The following is a 20,813-nucleotide window of genomic DNA, read 5'->3' on the forward strand; positions in this document are numbered from 1 at the left end:
AGAGAGAGAGAGAGAGAGAGAGCTAGGAGCAAGAAGCCGCAGTCTCTCATTAACATTTCAGTCACAGGAGAGGAATTTGGCCGTGAGATGGAGGCATATTAAGGAACAGCTCCCCAGAAAAATGCACCTTGTGAGTTCATCTTGAATTGTCTGACATTTGATTTACAGCGAATCAAAATTCAGGTGATATATATCTCTGCATTAGTTTCTATTAGTATTAATGGGCAACAGGCATGTACATCAACACACACATTACTGAGGCCGGCTCCCTGAAGGGTTTCTGCTTTGGGGTGAGGGCGACTATCATTTGCACATTCGTTACAGTGGAAATGGAACGGAGGCCTACTAAAAACTGTTCAACGCTTCGGGCTCAGCTGGAAAAGGCTCCTTTTTCTTAAAACACAGCAAGTAAAAGGTCTCATCAAAAAATGGTCACATCTTATTATTACTATCAATGGTTAGCTATTTGGGATTTATTATTTGTTTATCAGGTGTGTTCAGTGAGTTTCCATGTAGTAGAAAAAAGTCTTCTGATAGCCCTGTTAAAATTAATTAATGTTTTTGTAACACCAGGGATTGGACCTTGGAGCTCCTGTGCTCATGCATGCAGATGAAGTGTTCTACCAGGGAGCTATACTCTTGGTTGTAAAAGGTACTATCATCATTATTATTGTTATTATTATTGTTGTTGTTGCTGTTGTTATTATTAGACAGGATCTCATGTAGCCCAGGCTGCTCTTGCACTCTTTAAGTAGCTCAGTGGTAGATTGCTAGTCTAGGCTGTGCAAGGCTCTGGATTCTATTTCTAGCAGGGGGGAAAAAAAACCATAAAAGGATTTAGAAACCATGCTTACTGATTGGTTGATGCAGTGAGGTAGTTCAGAAAGAAAGAACTAAGTGGTTCCAGAAAAGACATATTCTCCAGTCCACTAAGCAAGAAAAATCTAAAATTACCTGTTTTACTTATTTTTTGGATAAAGGGAAGTTCAAGTCAAATTCGCGTTACTAAAGATGTCACAACTCATTGGCATTATGTCAGCGACGATGATGTCCACTGCCAAGAAAAGATCCAATGTTTCTAAATGTTTTAACCCGTTAGAGGGCTGTCACTTATGTCTAGACCCCTCAGGGTTCACTGTATCGTATTGTCTGCGCCTCACGCACACCTGACCCCGGCCATCCAGAAAGCTTTTACCTGAATAGTGAGACATGGCTGTTACTAGCTCTGCTCCGTACACCAACCTCACAGAACTGACAGCAGAAGGAGTAAGTCTCTGGCTTCATTTTTGTCTGTGAGGAAGTGTTTTGGAAAGTCCTGAGCCAGTGTGTTGGCTAGCAGCTGTGGTTTGAATGTGGTCCCCTAATTTTTGTCAAACCAAGTTTCTGGGTTAATAGTGTTACAAGGCTGGAAACTTACTCTGGCCACGATGTTTTACACTTGACTCTTGGTGGCTTTATAAGCGCAAGGAAGACGCACGCACGCACGCACACACGCACGCACGCACGCACGCACGCGCCCATGCTTCCTCTCTTTTGCCATGCTCTCCAGCAGTAAGACCATAAACACATGCGTCCTTTAAAGTCAGGCCTGTAGCTCGGAGGTGGAGTGGGTGCCTAGCATTTGTAATGCTTTTGTTTGACCCCCAAAATTACAGATATGCACTTTAATTCTTATGCCCCAAAACTGAAATAATGAAAAAAAAACCCACATTTTTAATATAAAGCCACTGCCATTAGGTTTAGTTACAGTAATGCCAATGTTGGACCATTTTCCTGATCTAAAATCAGCAAGTAGATACTATGAGTGGTCGAGATCATCAACTTTGTTGTGCTGTTCCATGAGTTCCAGATAAGTCATTGTCTCTGAACACTTAATTTCCTAGAGGGGGCAGGATACCACAGAGCAGGCCAGGTAGAGAGAAGGCTTGGCTGTCAGTTGGGGCTGTGCCACGGTGATGACGCTGTGAGCTCATTACTGTGACCCTAAATGCTGTACTTGAACGCAGCCACGGGCACTTGAGGATTCACTACACACAGAAGAGAGTACCGAGGTTTCCAGAGAAACGGATTCAACATTGTTGGCGTCCAGGCTGAACATGGAGTCTGGGACCCAGCAACAGCTTAAGCTACAGTTTAAGATGCAGTTTTGGGGTCAAGTAGGTTAATGACAAACCATGAACACGACGCGTACTCTGAACCCAAACCTTTGACTGTGATTGATGGTCGCCTTGAGTGGAACGAAGAGAAGTATATTTAGGAAATAAAACATTAATACATGTTAGAATTCTGAGTATTATGTAATGAAAACCAAGACGGGTGCTGAGAGACGGCTTAGTGGCTAAGAGCACTGGGTGCTTCGCATGTTCCTTTTCAGAGTCTGGGACAAGGACTGCGGTGCCTACTTTACACACCAAAGCAGACCTGGTCACCAAGATCTCCCAGCAAACCTCAGCCCCTTCCTGGCAGACCCTGGCCCCAACCCTGAACTTCCCAGCCCAGGGGCTGGGCTGCCCATTCCCCAGAGGCTCTTCCCTATAAAATCTGGACATTTTGGCCTCACCCTCTCTTTTTCTCCTTCTTCCCCTCTTTCTCTGTGAACGATGTCTTTGTTTCTTTCTCTTCTCCCTCCCCTGTGTCTTCCCTGCCATGGCTACGTCCCTGGCCTCCTTCCTTGGGGCTGGTGAACTCAGCAGCCCGAGAACAGCTTCCAATAAGTCCTCTATGTATTAATCTGGCTTGAATTGGCTCCTTTCACTGGTGGAGAGATAACTTGTCATAGATCACCTGGGTTCAGTTCCCAGTGCCCATATGGCAACTCACAACTTCAGTCCTAGGAGAGCTGACGTCTTCTTCTGGCCTCTGTGGACATCAGACACACACGCAATACACACACACACACACACACACACACACACACACACACAAATAGTTAAACACTTATAGTCATAAAATAGGATAAATAATAAAAAAAGAAAATCAAGAGGAAATTACCTTTGCTTCCTAGCTATGCGCAGCTCTATAAGGTTTTCCTGTGTATAGACGGCTCTTTATTCTGTTCCTACTTCCTCCTATCAGAGCCTTCTTTTACTCAAGGGTGTAACTAAAAACTGCCAAAGTACTGCTATTTCACAAATACGCTTGACTCTGGCATGATAAATCTGAGGGAAACGAGGAGAATACTACCACCATCACCATCATCACTATCACCAACGTCGTGATTACCATCATCATCATCTCCAGGACCACCACCACCATCATCACCCGCAGCAGCAACGTTTGTGTATTTGTGTGTATGTATGATTAGTGTGTGTAAGTGCATGGATATCACAGGACAACTATATGAGATTGGTTCTTTCCTGCCCCTTTAGATGGGTTCTGGGGATTGAATTCAGGCCATCAGGTTTGCTTGGCAACTATTTTTGCCCACTGAACTCTCACTGGCTCCGGGACAGAGATCTCAAACCTGGGAAGGATGTAATGAGCTTTAAAAAAAATCTAGCATGTAAGATGCCCTGTGTCATGTGCTAACTGCTGACTATATGCTAGAGTTGAAATTTAAATAAATGAAAACAATGTAAAAGGAACAATTTAGTTCTTCTCATGTTGTGGTGACCCACCCCCAACTGTAAAATGATTTCTGTGCTATTTCTTTAATTTTGCTACTGCTGTGAATGGGACTGTCAGTATCTGATACACAAAATACTCAGAAATGTGACCCTTGTGGGTGTCGAGACCTATAGGTTGAGAACCACCACTCTAGAGAAATGTACCAGTGGGTCTCAGATTGACCAGTGCAGAGATGAGATGTTTCCATCCACACAGGGAGGGATACTCGTGGAACTTTGGGAAGGGCTGCCCTGTTGGGAAATGGTGGAGCCAGAATTGTGGCAGCACATGAATAGTAGCCTCCATGGGAATCTGGTCTGCCCAGGTGCAGTCCAGTTGGGCAGGTCTGGCTGGTTCTTTTGCTTCAGACAGAGGTGGCTGTCAGTGGGCAGACTTTGAGTAAATAAACATCTCTAGCCAGGGTGGACTGCTTTGAGGCAGGGATAGATCCAGTCTCTAATAACAAACAGGCTGGGTACAGGGGAGAGACACTCCAGTTTGTTGGACCATGAATAAACAGAACTAGAAAAAATAGACATGCATTTACTTTAAATTTGTATTGATTGGGGTTTTCAACTTATGGCAGTTGATATTGGTCTTACTCTGGTAACAAACTTAAAAAAAAAAAGTTATTCCAACTTTGAAGTAGAAAGCTCTAAAGTTGCCCTGGATGAAATCTAGGGAGAGGCACAATGAAGCCCATGCGTGTTTAGATTTTAAGGCAGCACTCAGTGCTAACAGTCTTGGATAGCATTGGTGACATTCTGAGCTTTAGTCTCAGCATTGTAAGCAAGCAAACAAATTTAAAATCTGTAAATGTAGTTTACAAAACCTGAAGTTTGAGGAACAGCGATGTAATGTGGAAGAGGTGTTTCTGTGAGGAGTCAAATTATCTTTAGGGTGCTCTGAGCTCAGTGCTAAAGCCCCACAATGTTTTAGAGGACCATGAAAAGGTGTCAATTTCATGTTACAGCATTAAAGACAACACTTAATATATAATATCGTTTTTACACTAGCATAATTGTATGTATATGATATGTATATATGTACATATGTATATATTATAGCAGAAGGGGTCTACAAATGTGCAAGTGTCTAGGGTTCTTGGAAGCCATAAATGCTACTACTCAGTGTCTTGGAGGGAACGTTGAGGTCATGAAAGACAGAAGGCCGAGCTTGCTCAGCATCACCACCAGGGGGCGTGCTGGGGCAGTTGTATTTGAGCAGACCACTCCACTGAAAGACTATTCAGAAGCAGCCTCTTTCTCAGTGTGTGTTCAAGCTTCCAGTGACTAGATGTCAGGTGTGGGTGAGAAAACAGGGTGCCCATGTCACCAGGCTGAGGCAGGTGGGACTAGGCCCTGCTCAGATGATCACTACCTGCTCTCAGGTCTGGTTGGGGAGTTGTCAGGGTTGCACATACACGGGAAGATTTTTCTGGGGTTGGGGGGAGAGGTACAACAAGCAGTGGGGACTTAAGGCATCTACTATTAGAAGGCATATGAGTGCATGCTTCCCTACAGTCACATCATGGGGATCTAGGGACGGTTACCATGTGGTCTCAATCAAGCTGCTTATGATTAAAGAGGTATAGACATGAGAAACACACACACACATACACACACATGCACATATATACATACTGAGAGAGAGAGAGAGAGAGAGAGACAGAGACAGAGACAGAGACAGAGACAGAGACAGAGACAGAGACAGAGGGAGGGAGGGAGGGAGGGAGGGAGGGAGGGAGGGAAGGAGGGAGGGAGACTGTGAATATAAAATGTGATTTGGGAATGATGTCATAGATTCCTTTTGGGGAAAAGCAGCCTATGAAACAATTACACCATCTTTCCTGCAGGCAAAGGCTGATGGGAAACAGACAGTGAGGGCACATTGAAGTTCATGTCACCGCCTCTTCCCATGGATGGCCGAGTACCCATGTCATTCTGTGCTGAAAGAATGTGCTTACAGGCTCAGTATGGAACTGCCCTATGGGAGACTATATTTGCTCTCTTGTTGCCAAGTGAGGCCAAGGACATTGAAAAATGACCCTATTATAACTTCTGATAAAAGCAGCAGCTACTTAGAGGATCAACCAATAAACATCCGAAGAAGACAAATGGCTCCAAGAAGAAGACTGATGTAAGTTGGAAATTAGGGATACCTGCTGTGAGGGGACCAGAACAAAGCTTAGGGCACAGAGATTCTCCCATTCCAGGCTCACAGATCGCCATTGATTTGGGTCACCTGACTGCTCGTCCTGGGAAAAAGTCAATCACTTATAATATACATGAAAGTAACCTGAGATCAGTGACCCTTTGTGTGAAGGCTCGTTATCATTGTGACAAACCATCTGAAATGGAAAATCAGGGTAATTTTATGTAATACTCTCACTTGGGCTACAAGCCTCCGAGTGTTTGGTCAGAATTATTTTCTATAGTCTAAATATAGAGTCAGCATAAAAACTATTAAAAAAAAACCTTCAGCTTTTAGGGTTACTCAAGGTTATTTTTTAGAGGCTTAAACAAACCCTGTGGATATCTCTTTCTTGTGAAACTTGGTCTATTTTATATTGTTGATTGTAGCAGTTTCTACCATAGCATCCAGCATGTATCCCACAAATTGCTTCCTTCTTAATCTCAAGGGTTTTGGCAAACCACACTTAAATGGCCAGGAAAAAGCGTTATTCCACATTTTCCATTACGTCAGAGTCTTGGCAAGTGGGCCTGGGGCTTGGTGGTGGTGGTAGTGTTAATCACTGGCTACCTCACTCACTGTCCCCACGTGTCTGATTAACCACAAACACACAGTGTCGTTCAGCCACGGAGGAGGCCATAGTGGAGAACTTGCAAGACAGGTGGGACATTTGCTGTAATTTTTTCTGTCAGCTGTCATCAGTCAACAAAATCCAAACTGAGACCTTCAGCTGCCAACTGCTTTGAGGCGAACACTTTCCTGGTCCCAGAGTAGAAGGGGGACCAGCTAAGATGGGGTAGAGTTGAACGAGAGTCTCTCTATTAGACAGAATGAGAGTGGATAGAAAAGTCGTTTTTTGAGAGGTTAATGAAGAGCCTTGTTGTGAATGGAAGCGATTGGAACGTACGCTTCTAGCAAGGAAATAGCCCCCAATAGCATGCAATAGCATGCAATAGCATGCAATAGCATGCAATAGTTAGCCCATTTTTTCACTCCGCGTAAACTCTCACATTCTGCAGCAGCTGCTACTGTTTGGATTATGAATAGCAATAAGCCATATGGCATGACAGAAATGAATCACACATATTTTCACATGGACAAATATTATTATTCCCAAACATAAACACGTCCATATAAGTGGGTTTTTTCCCTCCTGGGAGGAATACAGTTCCTGATCTCAGTTATGAGAAGATGACTCTGTACGTGTAAAAATCACCTGCCAAATTTATTATCATCAAAACAATCCTACCCTTGCTCTCTCCGTGCCTTCCTTTCCTTATTTGTCATCAGCCACACTCAGGGTGGTGGCAGAGATGTGGGAAGGAAGGGAAGGAGAAGACGGGAAGGAGCAAGGGAAAGCACAGCTGTGGAAGGGGCTCCATGCTGTCCCTAGCTCTGCCCTTAGCTGTCTTCACTCTTGCAATGAAGCAGTGCGCTTGCCTGGGAATGATTACAGGGAGCATCTAGCAGCCAAACACTGGGAGGTGAAGCTGGAAAAGGCTTGATGGAGCCACTTAGACATGTCTACACCAGGGCTTTAGAAGGATCTCTTACTGCTCAGTTAGGTTTGGTTTTTGTTTTTTGTTGTTGTTGATTTTTGTCTTTTTGTTTTTGTTTTTTGAGACAGTCTCATTCTATAGTTCAGGTTCTTCTGGGACTCAATGTGTAGTCAAGGCTAACTTTAAACTCATGGTACTCCTCCTGCATCAGACTCCCAAGAGCTGGAATCACCAATATGATTGTAATTCCCCGGGATTCCCAGCATACTTAGCTAATATCTTTCTCTTCTTCTGATTTTATTACAAAGGTTTCAAGGGCAATGTCTATAAAAGACAATACAAGGCCTCATCTCTGTGTGTATGAGTTTATGTGTCTGCAGTTGTGGTGGCATGTAGATGCATGTGCATATGTGTGTGCACAATAGGGAAGCCAGAGAACAACCTGGGCTGCGATTCTTCAGTTGTCATCCAGCTTAGTTTTTGAGATAGGGTCTCTCCTTGGCCTGAGACTCACTGAGAAGGCTAGGCTGGCTGGGCAGTGAGCTGCAGAGGTATACCTCTCTGTTTGCCCAGTGCTGGCATTCTAAACACACACCATCATGCTGGGCTGTTTTTATCTGGGTTCTGGGGGAGTGAGCTCAGGTCCTCATGCTTGCAAGGGAAGCTGCCATTCAAGTCTTAATTTCTCATTTCTCTTCTTCCTCCTGTTTGCATGCATGCATACATGTGTGTGTATGTGTATGATGTGTCTATGCATGTTTCCATGTGTGTGTATGATGTGTGCAGGTATAGTTGCAAGTGTGTGTATATATATGTATGAGTAATATGTACAGATATGTCTGCATGTATGTGCATGTATGTTTGCACATATGTGATGTGTATATGTATGATGGCCTGTATGTGTGATGTCTGCATGTATGTTTGCATGTGTGTGTGACATGTGCCCATATATTTGTATGTATTTGTGATGTGTGCAGGTATGTTTGCATATGTGTATATATATGTGTGTGCACATGTATGTTTGTGTGTATGTGTGTGTGGTATGTGCATGTGTGTATGTGATATGAGCAGGTATGTTTGCATGCATGTGATATGTGCATGCATGTTTGTATGTATGTATGGGTGTGTGTGTGCTTGTATGTTTGCATGCATATGAGCATATTTGGAGGTCTGGGGTTGATGTCAGAAGTCTTCCCTTGGTCACTTTCTACATCATTCATCTCGTCAGGGTCTCTCAGTTGAACACAGAGCTCACTAATACCTATGTCAGCTATTCAGTTTGCTCCTGGGATCTCCTGTTTCTGCCTTTGACCACTGGAATGTACATCATACCTTACAGCCACGATCGATACCCAGCTCTTGTGGGGGTTCTGAACTCTGGTCTTCACACTTGCCAGACAAACACTTAACCCAGGTCCATATCTCGTTTTAAAATTAGATCTTATTAATTGCTGTCATTTCTGTTTTTCTTCTTATTTCGTTTACTGGAAAAATCTTGTCATTTGAGTCAGAGTCTTGCTGTATAGAAGCAAGTTGGTTTCAAACTGTGATCCTCCTGCCCTAGTCTCTCAAGTGCTGGGATCACAGGCATGTACCATCACCACACTTGGCTCTGAAAGTCTGAGTTTCTCATCCTGAGACTCTACAGCTTGAGGAGTCAGCAGTTTAGCACCTGCACAGAGCTTTCTTGTCTCTTTTCCTGCCGATCCTTAGCTCTGAACAGCCTCTTTTGTCTTTGCCAAGCCTCCCAGACTGCTGGACACCTGCCGGTCTTCCAAGGAGGACTTGGTGACCCAGGATGAGCTTAGACACAGTTCTCTGATGTATTTATGGCATGCAGATCCTGCAGCCACCATAGGTCAGCACCTCAGTGTGGAGGGATACAGTGATGCCCTACTGAGAGAGACACTAGAAAACACAGTCACTTTTCCTGCTCTACATGAAAACAGTTTCGGGGCCAGGTCAGTGCCTCTCAGTAGATACACCCTGTGTAAGCAGGGCAGGCATTACCTGGCAACCTGGCACTGATGTGCATTTTGTGGCACATATAGATCACTGAATCGGAAATTTTGGGATTGGTGCTTACTGGTGGGTCCATCAGCCTTTAGAGGCCTGAGCTGCAAGTTCATTTGAGAGTTGTTATGTGATTCATTGGTTTCCTCTTTACATGGCAATCTACTTCTATTTGCTTATATTTCTCTCCTATTTCAGTATCTATAAAACTAAACCATAACTTCTACACATTCCTGCAGTCATTAAATTAATATTGTGAGGATCTAATTAGATGACACCTATGAAATCCCTATGCTTGCCACACTAGTTATTGTTATTAATCTTGTGTGTATCTGCAGTGTGTGTTTGTATATATGAATGCCTATTTGCATGTGTTCATATAAGGGGATGGGCATGTGTGAAGCATGTGCTCATATGTGAGTGCAGACATCTGCAGAGCATGTGCTCATCTGTGAGTGCAGGCATGAATGGAGCATGTGTTCATATGTGAGTGCAGACATGTGCAGAGCATGTGCTCATCTGTGAGTGCAGGCATGTGTGGAGCATGTGCTCATATGTGAGTGCAGGCATGAATGGAGCATGTGTTCTTCATATGTGAATGCAGGCATGTGTGGAGCATGTGTTCTTCATATGTGAGTGCAGGCATGAATGGAGCATGTGCTCATCTGTGAGTGCAGGCATGTGTGGAGCATGTGCTCATATGCGAGTGCAGGCATGAATGGAGCATGTGTTTTTCATATGTGAGTGCAGGCATGAATGGAACATGTGTTCTTCATATGTGAGTGCAGGCATGAATGGAGCATGTGCTCATATGTGAGTGCAGGCATGAATGGAGCATGTGTTCTTCATATGTGAGTGCAGGCATAAATGGAGCATGTGCTCATATGTGAGTGCAGGCATGAATGGAGCATGTGCTCATATGTGAGTGCAGGCATGAATGGAGCATGTGCTCATATGTGAGTGCAGGCATGAATGGAGCAAGTGTTCTTCATATGTGAGTGCAGGCATGTGTGGAGGTCAGAGGACTTCCTCAGGCACTGACCCTCCCCTGTCATCTTGTTTGACACGTCATCTCTTCTCGTTAGGATTCTTCTGCCTCACATTTCAATATAGGGACACTGAGATTACAGAAAGTGGTTTCCTGGGATCTAAACTCAGGTCTTCACACTTGTGTGGCAAACATTTTACCCATGGAACCATCTTCTGAGGTCACACTTTAGTTAATGTTACTGTGTTATCATTAATACCATTATATCAGTGACATCTAAAGTCAAATAAACATTTTAAGTATGACTTGAATGTCATACTTTCTACTGTCAACTCACATGGTCAAACACCCCTGTAGCATTATTAGCTTTCACCTAAGCTCATGTGCTTCATGGCAGACAAACATACAGAACTTATATTGAAGATAATAGGGGCACGCTAAGGCTGAAGCATCCTCACGGCTGGACAGGAAGTGATCCTGTTACGTCCGTTAAAAGCTCCAAAAGCTTGGGAAGGAGAAAGGGAGGCTCCTCAAAAGGAAAAGCAGCAGTCACAGAGGTGTAAATGCTCAAGGAAAACTAGGGTGGAGGAGTGAAAGGAGAGAGTGAGCACGGGTTTTAAAATTAAAACATTCGTTTGAAAGCTTGTCTGTATTTGAAAGGTCATAGAGATGCCACTTCCCTGTGTAGCTTCTAAGTGTGCTGCAAAACCAAACCAAACCAAACCAAACCAAACCAAACCAAACCAAACCAAACCAATCCAAACAGAGAGAAACAGAAAGAACAGAAAGAGAGAGAGAGGGAGAGAGAGAGAGAGAGAGAGAGAGAGAGAGAGAGAGAGAGAGAGAGAGAGAGGAAACACACACACACACACACACACAAATCAAAACAAAACCCAAGCCATAAAAACCCCATCTTCCATTATCAATGCAAGGGTAGGTTGAATATTGCCACACAAAAGTGGAAATGCTAGCATGCATGAGTTCTGTACTGAAAATCACTCAGAAAAAAATTCTGACTTCCATTAATTTTGCTACTGAAGTAGAGTCATGAGGCTGCCCTTCCCGCTACCAGAGCTATACCAACCACCCTGCCTTGGCACACACATGGGTTTCTTGCAAGGACTTCAGCAGGTGTCTTCTGACTAGCAGCCAGATTCACCCTGGACAGGAACACAGCAGAGGTCACATCAATAATGCTATGCGGGAGGATGGCGGCCCCCTCCTGCTGGCTGCGGGAGCTGGCAGAGCTTCCAGCCAACAGCAATGTCACTTTAACATATTCCAGACAGAGACCAACTCAATCAGCTGCTCAAGCTAGAGTCCCAAAGAAACAGAGCGAGGCTAGGAGCAGAGAGGGGACAAGAAGAGAAATGCACAAAAAATCTGCATGAGTAAAGCTAGGAAATGGGGACATTTCTAATATAAATGCTTCAAATGTATCACAATGGCCACATTCTTGGTAAGCAAATTATCATTAAGAGGACGAAGGAGTCACGGAGCATGTCATTGGCATTGTTAAGTAGTGAGCACAGGAATATAAGAGATAGTGCCAGCAAGGGCCACAGGGGAGAAATGTCATGGTGCTGGATTCTCTGCCCCTGGACATCGGCTCCTTTTCTTCTTGACTAATAAGCATCTTCCAGCCCATGCTATTCTTCTTCCTCCATTTCCCAAAACTTTCCAAAGTTTGGATTCAAGGAACAGCTATAGCACCCACCAAAGAATTAAGAACTTACAACAGGCTGGATGTAGTGACCCAGTGTAATCTCAGAACTGGAGACTGAGGTAAGGGGATCAGTGAGGCTAGTCGGGACTATGGAGTGAGAACCTGTCTGGAAATTATCCTAAAAACCAAACCTTGGACCAAAGAAACCCAAGAGTGGTAGCTCAGACTGTGGAGTGCTCAGCAGGCATACACGAAGCTTGGGGTTTGCTCCCCCGCCCTGAGTGAACATGTCTCTGATCTCAACATTTGGGTGGGGGGAGGTAGGCAGATCAGAATTTTAGGTCATCTTGACCTACATAGCAAGTTCTAGGCCACTCTGGGAGACATGAGGCTGTCTCAAAACCACCATCATCACCCATCACTACCACCACCACCATCAGCAGCACCACCACTACCACTACCACTACCAAACCTTTCCTAGTGAGATGGCTCAGTGGGTAACTTCTGCCAAGGAGGAAGAACGTCAGGTCAATTTCAGAGCCCCACATGGAGGAAGGACATAATCTGTAGGGCCAAAGCCATGTGACTTGGGGAGACAGTCCTGAGTCCCTCCAGTGACAGATGATCTCCCTAGTGGGGGTTGTTGTACAAAACTGGAGAGATCTGGACTTACTAACTGCTGAGGGATTGCATTGTGTTAGGGGAGGAACGTGGTTTCTGGGTCAATGAATCTGAGCTGGTAGAACAAAACATAGAAAATGCTTAAAGCTCTCCAGCAAGACCTGTAGGCATCCAACCCACCTACCTCATGGTCCTCAAACCCTCTGGTAGCTTGGTTTCTTCCCCTCCTTGACCCATACTGGCTATTAGAGCCCTACTTCCCCTGACACCCTGCCTCATCCAATTTCTAAAATGGCAGCTAAGTAGCATTGCAAAAATCACTGCCAATCAGTTTCTGGTTCACCACCAAACCGTTCCCAAGATAGAGGCTGATGCTTATGACGACACCGTTCCTTTATAAGACAAAAGGTGGGGAGATTTGGGAGCCAGTCTGGAGCAAGAGTGAGGTCGAGGTGCGTCCAGACCCTGAAATTGTCCCGAGACCCTCAGGAGAAGGACGGTTCCCTCCTTGCTCTGGGCTTGCATGTCCTAGCACATATAGGCTGTATGACCCCCCCCACTGCCACCTGGTAGTCATGTAGCCTGGTGACCAAATTACAGGTTTAACTCCCTCTTTCCCTATCAGGACATGTTCAGCAAGCTCCTGGAATTCCTCTTCAGGCAAATGAAGCCTTTCTAGCACCTTGGCACCAGCTAATAATGTTCGCTCATCCCCCCAACCCCTACACGCCCTCCCCAAGGTTATATAGTCCTTGTTACCCCCAATAAAGGAGAGCTGTTTCACTGAAACCCATCTTGGAGAAGGCTGTTTCTCACTGCTGACTATGGTCCTGCATAACTCACACAGTCAAATAAGCATTGTTTCAAGCTGGGTGGTGGTGGCGCAAGCCTTTAATCCCAGCACTTGGGAGGCAGAGGCAGGCGGATTTCTGAGTTTGAGGCCAGCCTGGTCTACAGAGTGAGTTCCAGGACACCCTGTCTCAGGGGAAAAAAAAGGCGTTGTTTCTTCCAGTTTGTCCTGGATACCCAAGGGTATCCAGACAGAACACAGACAGCAATAATCAACTCCTCTAATTTCCATACATGGACCCCTAGGACATGTACACACAAGCTCTCTCTCTCTCTCTCTCTCTCTCTCTCTCTCCCACACACACACACACAAGTAACTGTAACTGTAACTGTAACAACAACAACAACAACAACAACAACAGTAATAACTCTAAACCAACCAAGCAAAGGAAAACCATAGCAGAACTTAGTCCCAATTCTAGTTCTGCTTTTGACCTGTTGGCAGTTTCCTTTTCTACAGAAGATTGGCTAGATCACAGTCCCTACAAATCTTCAAGTATGGCAGCAAGGAGGACTATGCTTACCTCACCTATGGGGGGCAGCTGTCCTTAGCCCAGGTTGCTTATTGTTGGGTCTTCTGATTCTCTCCTCTTTTTCTTCCCTCCCTCCCTCCCTCCTCCCTCCCTTTTTCCTTCCTTCCTTCCTTCCTTCCTTCCTTCCTTCCTTCCTTCCTTCCTTTCTTCCTTCCTTCCCTCCTTTGTCAGACAGTGTCTCTTGTAGCCCAGACTTGTTCCAAACTCATCATGTAACTGAGGCTAGCCTTGAACACAATACGATCCTCCTGACTCTCAGGACTGGAACTGATCACAGGTATTTGTCACCAATCAGAGGCTCTTGTCCTCTGATTGTTTGGCAAAGAAACTCTTTCTCTGGATTGTTATTCGAAGTCTTCTGGATTTAATGTGTGGCTAAAACATGCTTACAAAACAATGATTATGAAAACAGATATCTTAGCACCTGAGAGGCAGAGGCCAGCTTGATTTACATAGTAAGTTTTAGGACAGCCAGGGTTACATTGACTTGTCTCAAAAAGCAAAGCAAAGCAAAACAAAACAACCAACCACCATTAGCACCATTACCACCACCACCACCACCACACACTACAGGTCAGATGAAACACTCCTGTAGTTTGAAACACTTTGTAATTTTTGCCTTTTATCATTCGAAATTCCCAACCTGTCTCTGCACTGTCTTGCAAGCATATAACTCCTGGAGTTTCTTTACTTGTGGACCCAAATGATATCTTCCTTCCTCTTTCCAAATTTCAAGTGAACTTTGTGTGTAGCCTTTTTCCCTATAGCCAAGAGACATCCCCTGTTAATACAACTAAGTAGAATATGTTTGAGAAAAATCATTTCTCTAGAACTGAAGTTTGTCGTTTAGTACCAACTATCAAAGGGCAAATAAGTTAGCGTGGATAAAATGGAAGAGAGAGACACTAGCTAGGGGCTGAGATGAGGTGGAAAAATGGAAAAAGCACATCCCACGCCCACCAGGGAGAGACTCAGAATCATGAGTCAGAAAATGAACTGTGGCATCTTTGGATTCCCTAGAAAGAGAGAATTTTGAGGGAGAAACTTTTAGATGACAGAAGTGTCATCTACTAGATAAATTTTGGCTATAGTGTCAGGGTTGCTGATTCATGGAGAATTTTTGTAGAAAAATCTCAGTTATCTCAAAGAGCCATGAAGGAAGTTGGAAAAAATATATGCTAGACTCTAAGAGTGGACCTAAGGAGAGGTTGGCTTAAACACTGCTAGACAGCTACATAGACAAGATAAACAGTTTGCTGACTGACGGATTTGTATCCTACAGGATTCCATTGGTCAAGTTGTGTTTTACATTTCTTAGAAACAAGCTCCAGGCCTGGATAGCTCCAGTAACAAGAGCTTATAGACCGATGTCTAAAACCTTCAAAATGCAATCTATCTTGCCAGACTGACTTCATTTAGATGTTACTTCCTTCATGCCACGAGAGGAACCTGATACCTCTCATGGTTCCCATTTCCTACAAAGTCAAAATTCCCTCCTTGGCCCTCAGGCATGTCTAAGATCAGCTCAACGTTATCTTTCTCTAGTCCCTCACACCCACTTCCTGCTGATGACACAGCACATGATCAGGCACATGTATGTAAATGCTGTCCCTGACCTCCTGTCCCCTCCCTATCACACTTTATCCTTCATTCTCAGCCAACTTTCTTTTTCCCTGCAGCCTCTGTGATTCTTGTAGGTCTTCCTGATGCCGCTGACACCAGCTCACTATCCTGTTTAATTTCCCTACCGTGACATCTGCCACTCAATTACATGTGCGTTTGATCTCTAATTGTTTCATGCATGTATATCTCATCTCTCAATTATATTTTGACCTTCAGGAGTCCCTCTTCTTCTGTGTTCTCCTTGGGAAAAACAGATTCAAAAAAGAGATAGAGAGGGATGGATTTCAGGGTTAGGTAAAGAAAGATGGTTTGTAGACTCTAGGTAAAGATGGTCACATGGGGCTATGTAGCTAGTTACTATTTTCCAAAACACACATACAAGGATGTCATACCCACTGTTGCTCCATGCCCATTGACAGTCATGCTCACAGAGGCTACCACACCTTATGTGCTACTAAATTGCTACTGCTAACTTACAGTCAGGACAGAGATCTGGCCTACCAATGGTCCATGGTGATTTGAAGTTGTACTTGGAGACAGGCTCTTGGATTTGAATTCCTGTGAGCTGCTATTATCTTCTTGGACATGATCATTTCCTAGTCATGCCCAGCACAGGAATGATATTTGAAGTTACAGAAGTATTCTGCAGAGGTGAGGACATACAAAATCCCAGGTGTGCCAAGAAGCAAAAAAAAAAGGTCCCAGAAGTAAGTGTGGCTGAAACTGACAAACCCTCATGGTTGGCAGAGAAAACTGGAAAACAGTGTCTGGTGGCCAACGTTCTGTGTGACCTGGCCAGATTTGAGTGGTAGAAGCTTCTGTTTACCTCCCAACCTGCTCTTCAAAGGAAAGCGTCAAGCCTTTTATTAAAATGTTATGCATCACCATGTACATAGCAATGATAACAACCTGCTGACCACAGGAGAGGTGAGGTGCATTAATTATAGTAGAAAGACACTAGGCAAATAACAGTAATCTGTTCAAAATCCCTTTCTGTGCATTCTCTGGCTTCCGAGCAGCCATTGGCTCATAATTTTAGTCCATTGGAGATACTCTTTGCTGCTCTGGGATCTACTTCTGCCACTACAATTTGATATCACAAAGAGAGACTCTTCAGTATGGCACGTCTCATATCAAGAGAACAACAGACTGGCCTGAATTGCATGGTAGAGGTTTCCTTTATAGTTTGTATAGCTCTTTCCAGTGATTATCTTATTCATGGGCTCCTTGGAGGGGTGGAGACTTGGTGCTGAGTGGGAAGGAACAATACAGGTATCTTAGTCCTTTTTGCCTTCTCTGAATTTGAGCATGGGTCAGGACTATAAACTCTCTGAAGACCCGGAGCCAAACAGAGTCAGCCTCTGCCTCAGTTCCCAGTCTTTTGGAAGACACATTCTCCTCTCCACCAGGGCACATGTAGGAGAAGCCCTTTCTAGCATTCATAGTCTGTAAAGGTGAGCTTAATAAAAATGACTACATGAGAAGTAAATGAATGGATTATAAACACATAAACACAGAGTCCCCAGATGTGCTCTGTTGATAAGTAACCAAAGGAGTTCGCCAAACAAGGGCAGATGTTTGTGCTATGTTTGGCTACTGGTGCAGTCTCTGCTTATTCAGACATTAAAAAGATGAGATTATGAAATTATCAGGAAAGTGGATGGAACCAGATTAGACTAGGCGAGGGAACCTAGGTTTAGAAAGTCAGAGGCAGGTGGATTTCTGAGTTCGAGGCCAGCCTGGTCTACAAAGTGAGTTTCAGGACAGCCAGGCGACACAGAGAAACCCTGTTTCGAAAAACAAAAACAAAAATCAAAAAACAAAAAAAGAAAAGAAAAGAAAGTCAAATGTCTCATATTTTTCTCTCATGTGCAGATGGTTGCATCTAAGTTTTCATATTTATATGGAAATGAAGGTGAGCAGAATTCGGGAAACCGGGAAGGGGTCTTGTGAGGGGAAAGAGACTCTAAGAAGAGGGGCAGGGAGGCCACAGAGCATACACATAGCAGAAAGGAGAGTGCTGCAGGGAGCCTGGTATAAGCTGGAGGAGGGACAGTGAGATGGGGACAGCAGGGTGAACCTGTGGGAACTTCATATGGAAATACCATAAGGAAACACTGATATATTGTATGTAAATAAATAAATAAATAAAAATATGTTTTTAAAAAATGAATGCTGATTTGAAAAAATGTATCTTTTAATTTACACCCCTAGAAAATAAATTGGTTTTCTTTATAGTCTTCCCAACGTACCTCACAATCTGGCTTTGAAGATTAAGCAAAGCATTAAAACAAAAGACACTAGAGATAGCAGGCTGCACTTAATGAGCTCGGTGGGGCACATCTGAAATCAGGGTATTACACTGTACTTGGAATCAACATCCTGTCATAAAAGAAGGTAGCACAGGTCATTTTGATAGACAGGTGACCTTGTTGCCACCAGAAGGTAATGCTTTATGTCAATCTAAGGATGGCGTACATCTTTCAACGCCCTTTTCTTTCTCCTATGAAGTTTGAATTCATACTGGGAAGGCGAAGAGAAGATGAAAATCTAGGCTATGAGACACTGGGATAGAATGACTAAATGAAGACTCGCCAGTCTAGGCAGGGTGTGACTTGGGAGCCTGTAGCTCACTGTAGATGGCTTGGGTAGGGAGAACTTGATCTTGTTCAACTTTCAAGTGGGGTGATCATCAGGGTCCCCTCAGGGCTAGACAATTTTGCCACCCTGTGAACACTGCCAGTTCATCCGAACCCTAACCCTAACCTTAACCCTAACTCATATGAACCAAACACACAGCTCATAGTAACAGCGAGGGTGAGCAGCAGGTCTGAATCTTCCCACCCGCAAATCATGAAAGCTAGTCTTAGATATTAGTGTGCCCCTTTATCACACCCCTCGGATCCTTTCACCTCACACGCAGACACAACTGTATATGCACACCTCTGCACAAACAGTTACGAGATCTCCTTTCGCCTGAAAACCACAACCTGACAGAGTTCTGAGAACACTTCACTTGAAACACAAAACTCACACTCCTCTTAAGTGTGCCTGTCCATCAGCAAAGCTCCCTAGCTGCTCAGGTCACATTATCTTGCATGCCAGCAGGCTGTTGAATATGGTTCATCAATAACATTAGAAAGAGAGAGAGAAAAAAAAACCCACACCAAACATTTCATTCAAAGCCATTTATCACTAACAGCATTTGGTATCTACAAGGCATGCTTCACTTAAAACTAATGAGCAAGACCACAATCTTTTGATTATAAATTCCCCTTTCATCTTCATTTTATAAAAAGCCACAAGGAAAGTGCCCAGCAGGATGTCCTTGATAGTAAATACTTCTTCCCACTTACCATTAGCTTGCTCCAAAACTCGGCTTCCCTTGCAAACGGCTCCATGTTGGAGGGATAAATTTCTCCTTCTGCTTTGTCAAGTGTGTCACTTGGATGGCTGAAGTGACTGAACGGAGGAGAACAAACATTTCAAGCCAGCTACTTTCATAACATCGGCGGGTTGCATTCTGTCATAGCTGGCGGTCTTGGGAGAAATGGAATTTACACATGTTGGCGTGAGATGGGCGTGGGCTTTCCCACACTTATGATTCAAGATGGAGATACGTCTCAGTCAAGGAAATAATAATACAACTCAAAAGAGAAAAGTATGCCTTTCTCATCACTGCCAATCACTACATGACAGCTCACATCTCCATGTGCAAATGGGCCCCCGCCTCAGTCCCCGTGCCAAGAATCTTTCAGTGGGTGGTGTAGGTGTCTTCTGGCATTTGGTTCTCGGCAGACTCTAGTAATTATACATCTCACAGCTCACTTTAAGGTGTGTGTAGTATACAAAAATGTATAACTGGAATGCAAACAGGAGGGAAACATTCCACATTCTTGTGGGTGACATTAACCAGTTGGTGACCAAAGGATCCATTCTCTACCCTACCATATTAGAACAGGCAGAATTATTTTTTTAAAACACATTTCTTGTAGTCAGGGTGGGAGGGGTAGATATATGTGCTCATGCAAGTGCCAAAACAGAAGTGTATAGGTCAGAAGACAACCAGTGGACGTCAGTTCTTCCCTACCTACCGCTCACAGTGAGCTCTTACGAAGAGCTGTGTGTTTGGTTCAGATGAACTAACAGTGTTCATGGGGTGGCAAAAACGTCTACAACTTTAAACACTTATGTGAGCAAATAAGGACGTAGAATGTTCTCATTTCTCTTGACACAAGGTGGGAGATGATGTAGTTTTCTCAAAAATAATCTAGAGAGTTCCATCTGTGGTGCTCATCTCAGACACGAGCATACTCATTTTCCTTCTAAGGATTGATGAGAAGACGTGTCTTCATGATCCAAGGAGATGGCTCAGAAGAAACAGCGACTCACTGCCAGGCCTGATGACCTGAGTTTGTCCCCCAGGACTAAATGGACCAAGGGAAGAACTGACGTCCACTGGTTGTCTTCTGACCTATACACTTCGGTTTTGACACTTGCGTGAGCACATATATCTACCCCTCCCACCCTGACTACATAGAATATACTTTTAAAAACAAGAAATGTGTTTTAAAAAATAATTTAGCTAATTATTTTCTTAAAGATTTATTTATTTTATGTATGTGAGTACACTGCTGCTTGCTGTCTTCAGACACACTAGAAGAGGGCATCAGATCTCATTATAGATGGTTTTGAGCCACCATGCACTTGCTGGGAATTGAACTCAGGACCTCTGGAAGAGAAGATGGCGCTCTTAACCACTGAGCCATCTCTCTATCCTAATTAATTATTTTTAAATATATTTACAATAAGCCTTAAACAGCACAAGAACTGCGGAGATATCTACCCTCTGTGTTATTAGCATCTATGATCGATAACCCCGAGTTATTACTATGTTAGAATTCAATTAATTACTTGTTAATCAGCGTACAAAGTCACAAATTTTGTTGTTGCATTTTCATGGGTGATTTGATACAAAGAAACAAATTTCAGTGTTACATTTTCATACCTAATTTTCTTTTGTATGGAGGCAAGTCTTTGTGTGTGCTTCTTCCTCACCTTCTATCCTTTCCTCACACCCTTGTCTTCTTTGTGATCTCTCGTCAGAAAATCTAACACCCCATTCCCAGCACTCCTGCCAGCAGAAGAATAAGGGGACGTAGAGACCACATAAAGCCTGACTGTGGAGATCCGAGGGAACTGCAGGAGCATCTTTCTGAAGG

The 20,813-nt window shown here is 43.9% G+C and overlaps 1 long non-coding RNA gene across 1 annotated transcript; it reads left to right on the top strand.

Moving 5' to 3' along the window:
* The first annotated feature begins 576 nt into the window (after window positions 1–576).
* Window positions 577–19,995, top strand: Gm51794. Its single transcript, XR_003948990.1, has 3 exons — window positions 577–652; window positions 5,462–5,745; window positions 19,922–19,995. It is a non-coding gene; the product is annotated as a predicted gene, 51794 (long non-coding RNA).
* Window positions 19,996–20,813: the final 818 nt, after the last annotated feature.

Source organism: Mus musculus, chromosome 10 (assembly GCF_000001635.26).
Source record: "Mus musculus strain C57BL/6J chromosome 10, GRCm38.p6 C57BL/6J".
In the NCBI taxonomy this organism is placed as follows: Eukaryota; Metazoa; Chordata; class Mammalia; order Rodentia; family Muridae; genus Mus; species Mus musculus.